At 41.8% G+C, this 12,281-nt stretch overlaps 1 protein-coding gene across 50 annotated transcripts in view; it reads right to left on the bottom strand.

The window, feature by feature from the left end:
- The window catches only part of LOC146820883 (uncharacterized), a 1,936,624-nt gene that overhangs the window by 792,148 nt on the left and 1,132,195 nt on the right, over positions 1-12,281 (bottom strand). The gene's annotated exons all lie outside the window — the stretch shown is intronic.

Genomic DNA, 12,281 nt, shown 5'->3' with positions numbered 1-12,281 from the left:
GATAATTTTAACGCCCTTCTTGATAATATGGACCAGAGTTATCAAAAAGTAGACCACATCTTGCCTCCGAAAATGTAAAAAAATCAATTTGTGGTAAAACAATTGCAATTGGGAGAGGACAAACCATACAACAATGAATACTTACTTGATCATGCTATCAAAACGTACAGACACTTCCCTTTTTCCTAAATTGTCTATCCCTTAGTAGCAGAAAAGAAAATTTGCTTTTTACAGTCAAATGTTTGCCCTTTGGTGTTTTCCCAGATAAAACTATACTGCAGAGTAAAATGAGTGATCTGAGAGTTGTGTAAGGACAGTAGAATTAATTTTCTTATTTAAGAAAAATGTGCTGTGCCAAAAGTGTATAGCGGAAGTGTTCCTGAGTTTGACTTTGGAAGAGGCTTTTCCTTAGAGTTGAAATCCAGTCTGTAGAGTCTTTTGCAGTCGCCGAGCTTCCCACTGGCTTTCAGATTAATTTAGGGCAGTAGAACACTGGGAATTTGGTATATGTGGATTCTAGATGACATTAAATATTTACCCGAGCAAAATATTTTATCTCGACTCATTTCACTGTCTCATTTTTCTTTGGAATATTACAATATGGAGCCCGAATCATTATGACAGCCTGATGCACTGTTATTTTAGTACTTAACTTTAATAACTAATACAACATCATTAAAAATAAGGAAATTTGATGACAGGAGCCCTTTCTTCCTTCTCCTTGTTTTTGAATTTCCGAAAATGGGAACTTGGATTTTGATAAACTTTTACAATAATAAGTTTGGCCCAAAAATGTACATGGTTGTAAATGAGGTTAATACCTCAATCGAGGAGATGTCTAAATGCAAAAACACCAAGATGAGGTATTTACGAGACTACAACATCCATCCATGCAAACATAAACAAAACAAACTATGCGGTTTGGTCGATTTGTTGGGTAATCCTGCCTCCCATTTTGCCCATAGCATTTACGGTAATTGCCTTAATAGGACCTTGCATAGTAGAAATGTGTCTATTATGAATATTGGGGATAATTTAGTGGGCTCCTCTATGAAAACTTTTTGCCGGGAGGCCTATGAGTCAACAATTGATTTTATACTAGTTTCCTCTATGGTCGAGGGCAGTTTTAGTAGTATAGACGTTAAATTTAACAGTTTCAGCTATCACGCTATTTTAACTGGTATAACAATTTTGAATTCCAATGAGAAAGACACGCATGTGGTAGTTGATTGCCCTGTATTGGCTCGAGAAAACGGTTATCAATTGAAACGGGCTCAAATTGATAGGTTTAAATTTATCCCTGAAATAATGAAAAACACCCAAACTAGCATTGAAAGGTGTCTGGACCTATCCATAGCATCCTCACCACTGGTCCACTCATTTACTGATCTCTTGATGCATATAAAGGCAACCCTTACCCGTAAAAGTAATGGAAAGAGTCCTACCCAAAAGAGATGGTTCAACACCACCTGTACCAAAGTCAAGAAAGCCTTTAATAAGGCTCTTAAAACTCGGCCACACGATCGAACCCAGATCGCCCTACTGCGTACCCAGTTTAAATTGGCTAGAAGAAAAAGGGAGAGCATACTAAGGGAGGAAATTTGGGAAAGGCTTTCTCAAGCTACTATAGCAGGAGATAGTAGGGAGTTTTGGGCCATAATCAACTCACCGTATCTTAAGACTCATAGGGACCCTTCGTTGGATACACAAGTTGGAGGGGAGGAGTGGATAGAACACTTTACTAATATCTTCTCGCCCGCTGATCCCCCTGCCCATTGCCCATCTGTCCCTCTGAATAATAGGAAGGTATTCTTGTCATTCTCGCTTATTGAGGTTAGGAGGGGCCTATTGTCATGCAGTACAGGAAGAGCCCCAGGTCCGGATGGGGTCCCAATAGACATCTTCCAGGACAAGTATGACCTTTGGGTTCCTTTAATGACCAATGTTTTTAAAAACATAGCAATAGAAGGCCCCCCTTCATGAAAGACAAGAATAATATAATTGTTCCTAGCTATAAAAAGGGGGACAGGAGTAGCCCTAAAAACTACAGGCCTATTTCCCTTTTAGACACTACCGCAAAACTCATGCGCCGTCTGCTTTTATCCAGACCAGAGGCTTGGGCAGTTGATAAGAATATAAGAATGCAAGCCCAGCAGAGGTTTCAACAGGGTAGGGGAACTGTAGATCAGTGCCCAAATCTTTCACTGATCATTGATAAATATACAAGGGCTAAGGGTGGGAAAATCTATCTTGCATTTATGGACCCTTCAGCATCATTTGACTGCGTTTCCCACCCAAAGTTCTGGTATATCACGGAAGAGATGGGGATCGACCCTCCAATAATTAACTTTATCCGGCAATTGTACTCGGAGGCATCAGCATCGGTTAGATACAGGAAAAATAGGGAATGTATCCGCCCTTTTAAGATCTTAAGGGGGGTAAGACAGGGCTGTGTCCTCACGCCGTTCTTGTTTTCCATCTATACGAACTGTGTGGGAAACGCCCTTCTGGGTGTAACCCCTGATCTCCCCTTGTCTGAGCCTATCCAGCTTCCAATTCTGGCGTGTGCAGACGACGCAGTCCTTATCGCCAGAACAGGGATAGGGCTACGCCGCCTAATCACCACTTATGCTGCCTTGATGGATTCCTTTGAAATTAAGGTTAACCAGTCAAAATCATTTGTAATTATTGCCGAGGGGGTGTTAGAGGAAAACTATCACACCTCCACACAGAATCAGGGAAAATGTATGTGGTGGAGTCATTCCCCTATCTTGGGGTTCTTTTTGATAAGAATCAAACGTGGTCTAGACTAATTGATGCAAGGGCCATAGAAATGGAAATGAGTCTGGGAGCATTAAAAGCATTAACCTCCAGGATGGGCAGGAAACCTCAGGCCACTGCTAAGTAGATTTATCAAGCTAAAACGAAATCTGCGGCCACATATGGAGCGGGTTTCTGGGGTCTGGCACACCAGAAACAACTCCAAATCATTGAAGATACGTTTTTTTGATCCTTGGTCTCCCTTCCCAATCAACCTCTAATTTTATACTCCATACTGAGTTAAGCCTACCCCATATTACGGATTCAATTAGATTGGCTCCTTTGCTTCTGTGGTTTTCAATTTGTCGTAGGAAAATTCTCCCTTTAACTCCGACTATAATAAAAGATTGCCTGAGCCTCAACAATTATAAGAGAATCAGATGGATTAGCTATATCGAGCGAGAATTGACGGAGTTTGGAATGAAAGCATTGTTTACAGACTGGTTGTCTTGCAGGTTAATGTCTAAACAAAGACTGGTCGACACCTTTATGCTGAAAGCCCAGTACATTCATGGGGAGAACAACCACAGGAGGCAGTCTATTATGGCTTATCAACCACATGTATCTACTTGGGCAGGTGGATTCTCCTACATAGAGGAGGTTACAATACCACACCACAAATTTATATTACTCCAATTTCGGTTAAATTTGATCCCACTAATGCTGGGGGTCCCATCGAAAACTTATAACCATTCGGACTTGATCAACTGTCCTTGTGACAAGTCCTCTGCCCAATAAAATCTAATCATAACAACAGAAGAGTGTACCTTGAAACAAAGTATGTAGAGCGCGACAGGAGAAACCAAATTTAGTTCTTTATAAAGCCCTCACTCACCAACCTGGTTGGTGACATGCTTCATCATTTGGCCCCACCAGGAGAGGCCAAGTGCCACCCTGGTGTGCTGGTTATTCGTGTGTGGTGAATAGTGAAGAGGTGAGAGTTAAAAGTATCACGATTGTGTCCAGAAAAAAGTTTTATTAAAGGCCAATCGGACACAGTAAAAACAAAGTGTGGGACATCAAGCTGAGTAGATTGTTCAGCAGAGTCTGCTTAAGAGGTGGTCAACATGTTTCTGCCTATGTGTTGTAATTTTAACGGGCATTCTTCAGGACCATAAGGTGTAAACTCCGGCGGTATGGGCGCGCTAATGCTCACCCTAACCTGCGGTTGTAAGTGTAAAAAAAGGATAAAAAGTGTCAAAAAGATTTCATTAAAACACGTGTCATCTGGTATCCCTCGTGCGTGAGAGGAACAGAGTTTATTCTGGTTGTACATAACATACACAGACATACATACAAAGAAAGAGACAGACATAGTCATTAGCCATAATTCATTCTGTAAAATCCGGTTGAATAAACAGATACTGATGCTCTACGCAGTGCACAAATAAGCAGTAACACTTATCCGAACGTGCTGCTTTTGAAAAGTAATGTGCACTAGAGAAAGTCAACCAAAATCAATTCGGTGAAGTAATCTCACAGTAGCGTCAATGAATCTATATGCCCATCGTGAGTGATATCGATAAACATGAACTGGAGTGAGAAAAGCTATGCGTAAAGCTGTTAAACATAGCACAATCGGGAATAGGATGCTTAATAGAGGAAATGAAGCAAAATCTCACTTAAGACAAAGCCATTAACTACATTATGGGTCTCGGGAGGGGGGTGATAGCAACAATGGCACACCCTAGAGGATTGGAAGAAAGAAAAAAAGAAAACGAAAGTAGAAAGAAATCGATTAATATGGCGCGACCTAAATGCCGCGTTACTTATCTTTAGCTGGCGGGAAAAGGTGGACTCACGCCTGCAGTGCATAACACTTGCTTGGTGCCAGCAAAAACCCTCATATACCGGACCCCGATGACCAAGTAAAGGGGAAACCGGCAGGTATATAAAGACAAGTTTCCGAAGGCTTGCCAGGGGGCGGGGTCACGTCCCGAATGGCGTGGTCACGTGTGCGCGAACAACGTCACACGCTGTCTTCCAAACAGGAGTCGGGAGCCTCTAGAAGCCGGAGGAGGTTAGACGAATCAGAGTAGGTGTGACAATGAGCCTGGTAGTCATAGAAATGAAGCGCTAGGAAAGCGCGTTAAGAAAAAAAGAGGGGTTTGTGTGAGCGTCAAAGTGTGAAACTTTATTAAGCTCTAGCGGTCGAAACGGAGGCAGAAACAAGTTCGTTCTCCTCAATGTCTCCGTAGGTGGCACACGGCAAAACACATTTATAAGTGAGCTTGCATGGAGTAGATATAAAATAAGATAAAAATAACAATAGAGGATAAAAAATGGAACAGTAGACCAAGCACAAAAAGGAGGGGGAGGTATGGGACACAAAGAGGGTTTTCATAGGGCAGTCGCCCAAATCAATCATTCAGTCATCACTCGTACTTAGTGCGAATATGGGGGGACCTTATAAATCAATAGGTTTCAAGGTAAAAGACCCGTATTAGACTAAGCAAATGGGAGGATCCCGTGAAATGGTCATCCTTCTTTTCTGACACAGGAAAAGTGCTAGGTGGAAGAAGGTATAGGTAGTATGGTCAAGTAATGTCATGTAGAACTCAGAGAAGTGCAGATAACTAGCGCTTCAACACTGAAGACCAGGGAATGTTATTATTTAGCCCTTTGTTGTGAGTGCCCAACCAGTACACCCACCTTTGTTCTTTTTCAAAAAGGATTTCTTGGGTGTTGCGTTGTGTGTGCACATGTTCGATGACTGTCCACCTGAGCTCATTGGCAGTATGATTCTGCTGTATGAAGTGTTCACTAAGTTTAGTGGTAATTCTACCACAACGGATATTGCTGCGATGTTCACCAACTCGTAATTTCACTTTTCGAGTCGTCATGCCCACATAACGAAAATCACATGGGCACATTATCAAGTAAACCACATTGGTTGAGTTACAGTTGGTGTGGGCTCGTTGTGTCCACGTCTTTCCTGGTTCTAGATTAAGGATTATGGTATGCTTAGTCAGGTGACATACGCTGCAATTGGTGCAAGGAAAATGGCCCATGATTTTGGGTAGTCCTCATGCTTCAGTGATAGTTGGATCTTTGATGAGATTTTCAGTGGGACGTGCATGGACTAGAGAGTCTTTCAGACTACGTCCTTTTTTGAATGAAATAAGCGGTTTTTCCCAGGTACGGTTGTTGCTCGTGAGGATACCCCAATATTTGTTGATTGCTTTTTTCACTGAATTGGAAGCACTGCTGTAGGTTTTTACGCATGTCAAAGGTACGTCTTTTTTTACTTTTGGATTATCTTCAAGGAGCGCCTCTCTTGGCTGGTTGCGCGCTCTTTTATAGCCTTTGTTTAGAATTTTGTCTGGGTAACCCCGATGTTTTAACTTAGTTGTGAGATCAGTGGACTGCTTACGGAAGTCTTCCAGATTGCTGCAGTTTCTCCTTATCCTGAGATATTGGCCATAGGGTAGGTTCTCTTGTAGAGGTCTTGGGTGGAAACTCGAGAAATCGAGAAGGTTGTTCCTGGCAGTAGGTTTGTAGTGAGTTTTGGTTGTTAGACAACCATTGGACTTCTAGATCACAACATCCAGGAACACCACTGATTGTGAGCTACAGGTGTGAGTAAACTTTAGGTTGAGATCCAGGGTGTTTAGAAAAATCATTAGGTCGATCTCCGCACCTTTCCAGATAAGGAGGATATCGTCTATTTATCTCTTCCAAAATATGATGGAAGAGGAATAGGGATTGGCAGCACTTAGGATGTATCTACGTTCAAAATCATGGACGTAGAGGCCCGCTACACTGGGGGCAAAAGTGCTGCCCATAGAAGTCCCGGTTGACTGTAAGTAGATATCCCCTTTGTATTAAAAAAAATGGCACATTCCAGAATGAATTCCTTGGGTGTTTGGTATTCCCAATTAGTACCATTGAGGGCTTCTCCCAGGACTCTGATGGTATCGTCCGGGGGAATGCTGGTATAAAGACTTTCGATGTCTAAGGTCACAAGTATGGTGGCTTCAGTGTCAATCGATAGTTCTTGGAGTAAGTTAAGGAGTTTCTTAGTATCCTTCAGATAGGTGGGAGTTTTCTGGATTAAAAGTTTGAGAAAATGATCGCAAAAAGCAAGAAAGGGGCTCAAGTAGAGAGCCAATGCCCGAGACAATCGGGCATCCTGGGGGAGATATTTTGTTTTTGTGTATCTTTGGCAGAGTGTAAAAATAGGGCACTATGCTATCCCCTGCTGTCAAAAAATCTGCCTCGTCTTTACTTATGTGGCCATTCTCCTCTGCCTCTTTCACAAGATTGGTGATCCGGGTCTTGAGTACTACAGAAGAGTCTGTCATGAGTGGTTGGTAGTTATTTCTGTCACTCAACAGGCGTTTGCATTCATTGTCATAATCCACTGTGTTTTGGATTACGATACCACCGCCTTTATCGGCCGGTTTAATCGTGATAGTGGAATTGGCTTTTAAGCTGTCTAGTGCCCTGTATTCATGTGCACTCAATTTTTTAAATTGTCTAGGTTGGTCGAAGGTCTTGATTTCTAAAAGGACCGCCTGCTCAAAAGCAGTGATTTCTGCTGGTATTGTGTGAGGGGGCGGTGTAAAAGTAGATTTATTTCTCAAGCCGGTGTCTCCTTTAGCAGGGTTAGATGCTCCTTCTTCTTTTCCTTCAAAGAAGGGTTTTAGTTTCAACTTTTTGAAGAAATGAACAAGTTCGCACTGAAGACTGAACTTGTCCAGGCGTGCAGATGGCACAAAACCTAAACCTTTCTCAAGGACCTGTGTCTCTAGAGGGGAGAGGGTCACATTGGAGAGGTTGACAATTAAACTCCCTGGGCACTCGTACTCGCCTGTTGGGACTTGCTGCAAGTGTTGTTGCCCACTGGGTCTTCCTGTTCCCACCTGACTTGGTTGGATCCTCTCCTCTTGCCTCTTGCCTCTTCCTCTCTGACCTCTGTCTAAAAAGGGCGGGAGGTAGGTATTTTGTTGGAAGGGTGGTGCCTGCATATAGCCTGGGTTCATCCCATCATTGCGACATGGGGGGATTGGAAGTGCATTGGATGTAACCCACCCCCGGGCATTTGATATGGATGCCAAATTGGTTGTGGGAAGTTTGGTCCTGTCATCCCTCTGGCTCCTCCCCTCCACTGTCTTTGTTTGTAACTGGCTTTGCTGGAACCACTTGATATTGAAGAGTTTTCATCAGATAGATCGGAGTGTGAGCTATTCCTACTTGACGGAGTGTATGTGGGGTCGGCATATGGATGGGCCTTAGTAAAAGTAATTTTTTTTAGATCTTTCTGGAACTTGGTTACTTTGGCCTGCGTCAGACCCTCTTTATACTCTGTGATATCTTTATTATTTTCATCCAATCTCTTTTTATAGCCCGTAAGGGTGGTTTTAAAGTGGTTCTCTGTTTGTTGAATCTCGATCATGAGTGTTTCAGAGAGTCTCACTGCTGTTTTGATAATTAACACCAGCCGCGCGTGCAATGCCACACAATCATTGCCCATTCTTTCCTAAAGGTGGCATCTTCTAGGAAGATACGTGGGGCGTTAGTAACTAGAAGAACCTTCAGTGCGTTATTGGTGCAAAGGTATTCTGTTAAAATTGTCCCATGTAGAATGGTCCGAATTCTGTTTTTCTTTTGCTCTGATAATCTGTCCCATTCACTCATGTGAGTTATAGCCTGCGAGATTGCAGGATCAGCAAAGAGGGAAGGGCGTGCCAAAATAGCATCCACCTCTGAATCGGGATAGGTGAGACCCAGGTTTTCCATCATGAAATGGTGAGGAAAAAGGAGAGAATCGAAAGAAGTGTCTTAGGAACCTCCTAGGAGAGAAAACTCTCACAGCTGTGCGATGCTAATATAAGTTATAAACAACAAGAGAGGGAGGGAAATAGATCAGGAAACACTCTTAGTCCCCCAGGGTAAATCTAATCATAACAACAGAAGAGTGTGCCTTGAAACAAAGTATGTAGAGCACGACAGGAGAAACCAAATGTGGTTCTTTATAAAGCCCTCACTCACCAACCACTGAAGCATGGGGACTACCCAAAATCATGGGCCATTTCCCTTGCACCAATTGCAGCATATGTCACCTGACTAAGCATACCAAAATCCTTAATCTAGAACCAGGAAACACGTGGACACAACAAGCCCACACCAACTGTAACTCGACCAATGTGGTTTACTTGATAATGTGGCCATGTGATTTACATTATGTGGGCATGACGACTCGAAAAGTAAAATTACGAGTTGGTGAACATCGCAGCACTAGCCGTTGTGGTAGAATTACCACTAAACTTAGTGAACACTTTATACAGCAGAATCATACTGCCAATGATCTCAGGTGGACAGTCATCGAACATGTGCACACACAACGCAACACCCAAGAAATCCTTTTTGAAAAAGAACAAAGGTGGGTGTACCGGTTGGGCACTCACAACAAAGGGCTAAATGATAACATTCCCTGGTATTCAGTGTTGAAGCGCTACTTATCTGCTCTTCTCTGAGTTCTACATGACATTACTTGACCATACTACCTATACCTTCTTCCACCTAGCACTTTTCCTGTGCCAGAAAAGAAGGATGACCATTTCACGGGATCCTCCCATTTGCTTTGTCTAATACGGGTCTTTTACCTTGTAACCTATTGATTTATAAGGGCCCCCCATACTTACACTAAGTACGAGTGATGACTGAATGATTGATTTGGGCGACTGCCCTATGAAAACCCTCTTTGTGTCCCATACCTCCCTCTCCTTTTTGTGCTTGGTCTACTGTTCCATTTTTTATCCTCTATTGTTATTTTTATCTTTTTTTAGATCTACTCCATGCAAGCTCACTTATAAATGTGTTTTGCCGTGTGCCACCTACGGAGACATTGAGGAGAACAAACTTGTTTCTGCCTCCGTGTCGACCGCTAGAGCTTAATAAAGTTTCACACTTTGACGCTCACACAAACCCCTCTTTTTTTCTTTTTTTCTTATCGTGCTTTCCTAGCGCTTCATTTTCTATGAATACCAGGCTCATTGTCACACCTACTCTGATTTGTCTAACCTCCGGCCTCAAGAGGCTCCTGACTTCTGATTGGAAGACAGCGTGTGACGCCTGTTAGCGCACACGTGACCACGCCATTCGGGACGTGACCCCGCCCCCTGGCAAGCCTTCGGAAACTTGTCTTTATATACATGCCGGTTTCCCCTGTACTTGGTCATCGGGGTCCGGTATATGAGGGTTTTTGCAGGCACCAAGCGGGTGTTATGCACTGCAGGCGTGAGTCCACCTTTTCCCGCCAGCTAAAGATAAGTAACGCGGCATTTAGGTCGCTCCATATTAATCTATTTCTTTCTACTTTCGTTTTCTTTTTTTCTTTCTTCCAATCCTCTAGGGTGTGCCATTATTGCTATCACCCCCCTCCCGAGACCCATGATGTAGTTAATGGCTGCGTCTTAAGTGAGATTTCGCTTTATTTCCTCTATTAAGGATCCTATGCCCGATTGCGCATAGCTTTTCTCACTCCAGTTCATGTTTATCGATATAACTCACGATGGCCATATAGATTCATTGACGCTACTGTGAGATTACTTCACCGACCATCTTGTGTGCTTCTCCCTAGCCTCATTTCTATGGGCTTGTAGAAAAAGGCGGAAGATCATGGGATTATAAAATTTTTTAGGTACATTTATTTAACTATTTATATTCTGCATTTTAACATATTTGATATGGCAGATTTTAGTACTTATAAATTGAAACTTTGTAAGTTTTTTAATTTCTTTCTACAAGAATTCATATGAAATGGTTACCATATTTTATTTATGAGAATTGTTTTTCCCTTTTAAATTTATTGTTGTTTCTGTACTTTTATGATCCTACCTAAGAATGATCGAATATAGTTGAAATTGAATAGTACTTAAATCTTTGTTCTGAAAACCATAGGACAGATGTGAGAGGTATTTTACCCATCCCAGACTCTCCTCTTGGCTATATCAGAGATTTAGTGCCCCGTAAAAACCCTTTTCTAATGTATTTAACCCATTCAATGATTGGAAAAAGTTTTTCTGAATGGCTCAATGAGTTTAGAAATGATTACTAATTTGCAATTTGAAGGGGATGTGCTTGAGGCATGCCTTCCAAACTGAGAATTGGTATCCTATTTATCAATGGTTTGTGAATGTAATTCCAGTTGCAAACCATTGACCAGTTAACAACTAGAAAGTTGGGGTACTAACTCTGGCACAAAGGGGAATTTCCCTTGGCAATCATAGTAACAGCTTCACCGGTAGTAAGCTGTTTCTGAGACGACTGCAGCCTGCAATCACTGAAGTTTTTCAAGATTGTTTTTTTTTTCAAATCAGCCCTGTTTGCTTTACGAAACTCAGGCTGCCTTGAAGAAAATCTATTTTGAAATACTTTCATAGAGATACCGCCGTCTCCTGTCCCTTGCAGGCCTCCATTCCAGCCAAGGAAGCTTATTGAAGCACACCACAATTTGCTTGCTGCTAAATTAATGTTAAGAAGACGTGTTATTCTGTGAATCCCTCTGAATTCTTATTTTGCAGTTGATTTGAAAATTATTAATATCTGGTTGCAAAAACTCAGTGAGCTATTTGCAACCGCTTTTAGTGCCTAGGGCAATAGTTCATCGAGCCTCAAATCCTCTTTCCAGAAAGGGGATTTTTAACTTGCATAGATGGTAAGTGTGGCCATGCAAACTGTGTATGTATAACATAAGCTATTTCCCCAAAGTTCAGACATCCATTGAAAATAAACTAAATGTAAAACAGCACATAAATTGTTGGGAGTGCCCAGCCCTCAAAACTGGAGCAGTGTATTTGTATTAATTGTTTAATTGCTATAAAATTAAGAATAGGTGGAAAGATAATGCTGAGAGAATTTATCTACCCATATTATGTATATTAGAGGAAAAACAGTTAACATATTGACTTATTGGATTGATTGACCCTTCAAGTTGGGCTGGGACGAATACACAGGAGAAGCTTTAGATCAGAAGTGAATTAATAGTTGCCACAATGAATGATAAACTGAAGGAAGTGTTCTAGTTTTCAGATAGAATATTATGTTAAAGGCCCATTGCTAGACAAATACAGGAAAAAGTTAAGGAGTTCTATGTCAAAGGTAAGTCCGATGATGGAACACTCCTCTGTGTACACCCCCCCCCCCAGAATGTATGTATCCCTAATGCTTTGTCAATTGTCTAACCCTTTGTCATTGATTCTAGCCCATAAAAACAGATGATAAGGAAGCTTGTTTTTTTAAAAAGATACTGTAATGTAGTCACATTATAGGCCCAAATAGAAACACCAGCATCTTACATGCTCATGTCTTTAAATTGCCTTCTTTTCTTAAACACAATGACATTTGACACACATTCGTTTGTGTGCCTGTGCAGGATAATATTCTCTGAATTAGCTTTGCTTACATTTCCACTTTGTAGGCACATTGTCAAATACCTTGACCATTCTGTACAAGGG

The sequence above is a fragment of the Triturus cristatus genome, chromosome 6 (assembly GCF_964204655.1).
Source record: "Triturus cristatus chromosome 6, aTriCri1.1, whole genome shotgun sequence".
Taxonomy (NCBI): domain Eukaryota; kingdom Metazoa; phylum Chordata; class Amphibia; order Caudata; family Salamandridae; genus Triturus; species Triturus cristatus.
Note: the sequence above shows the minus strand (reverse complement) of the source record. Positions and strands in the feature narration are given on the sequence as shown.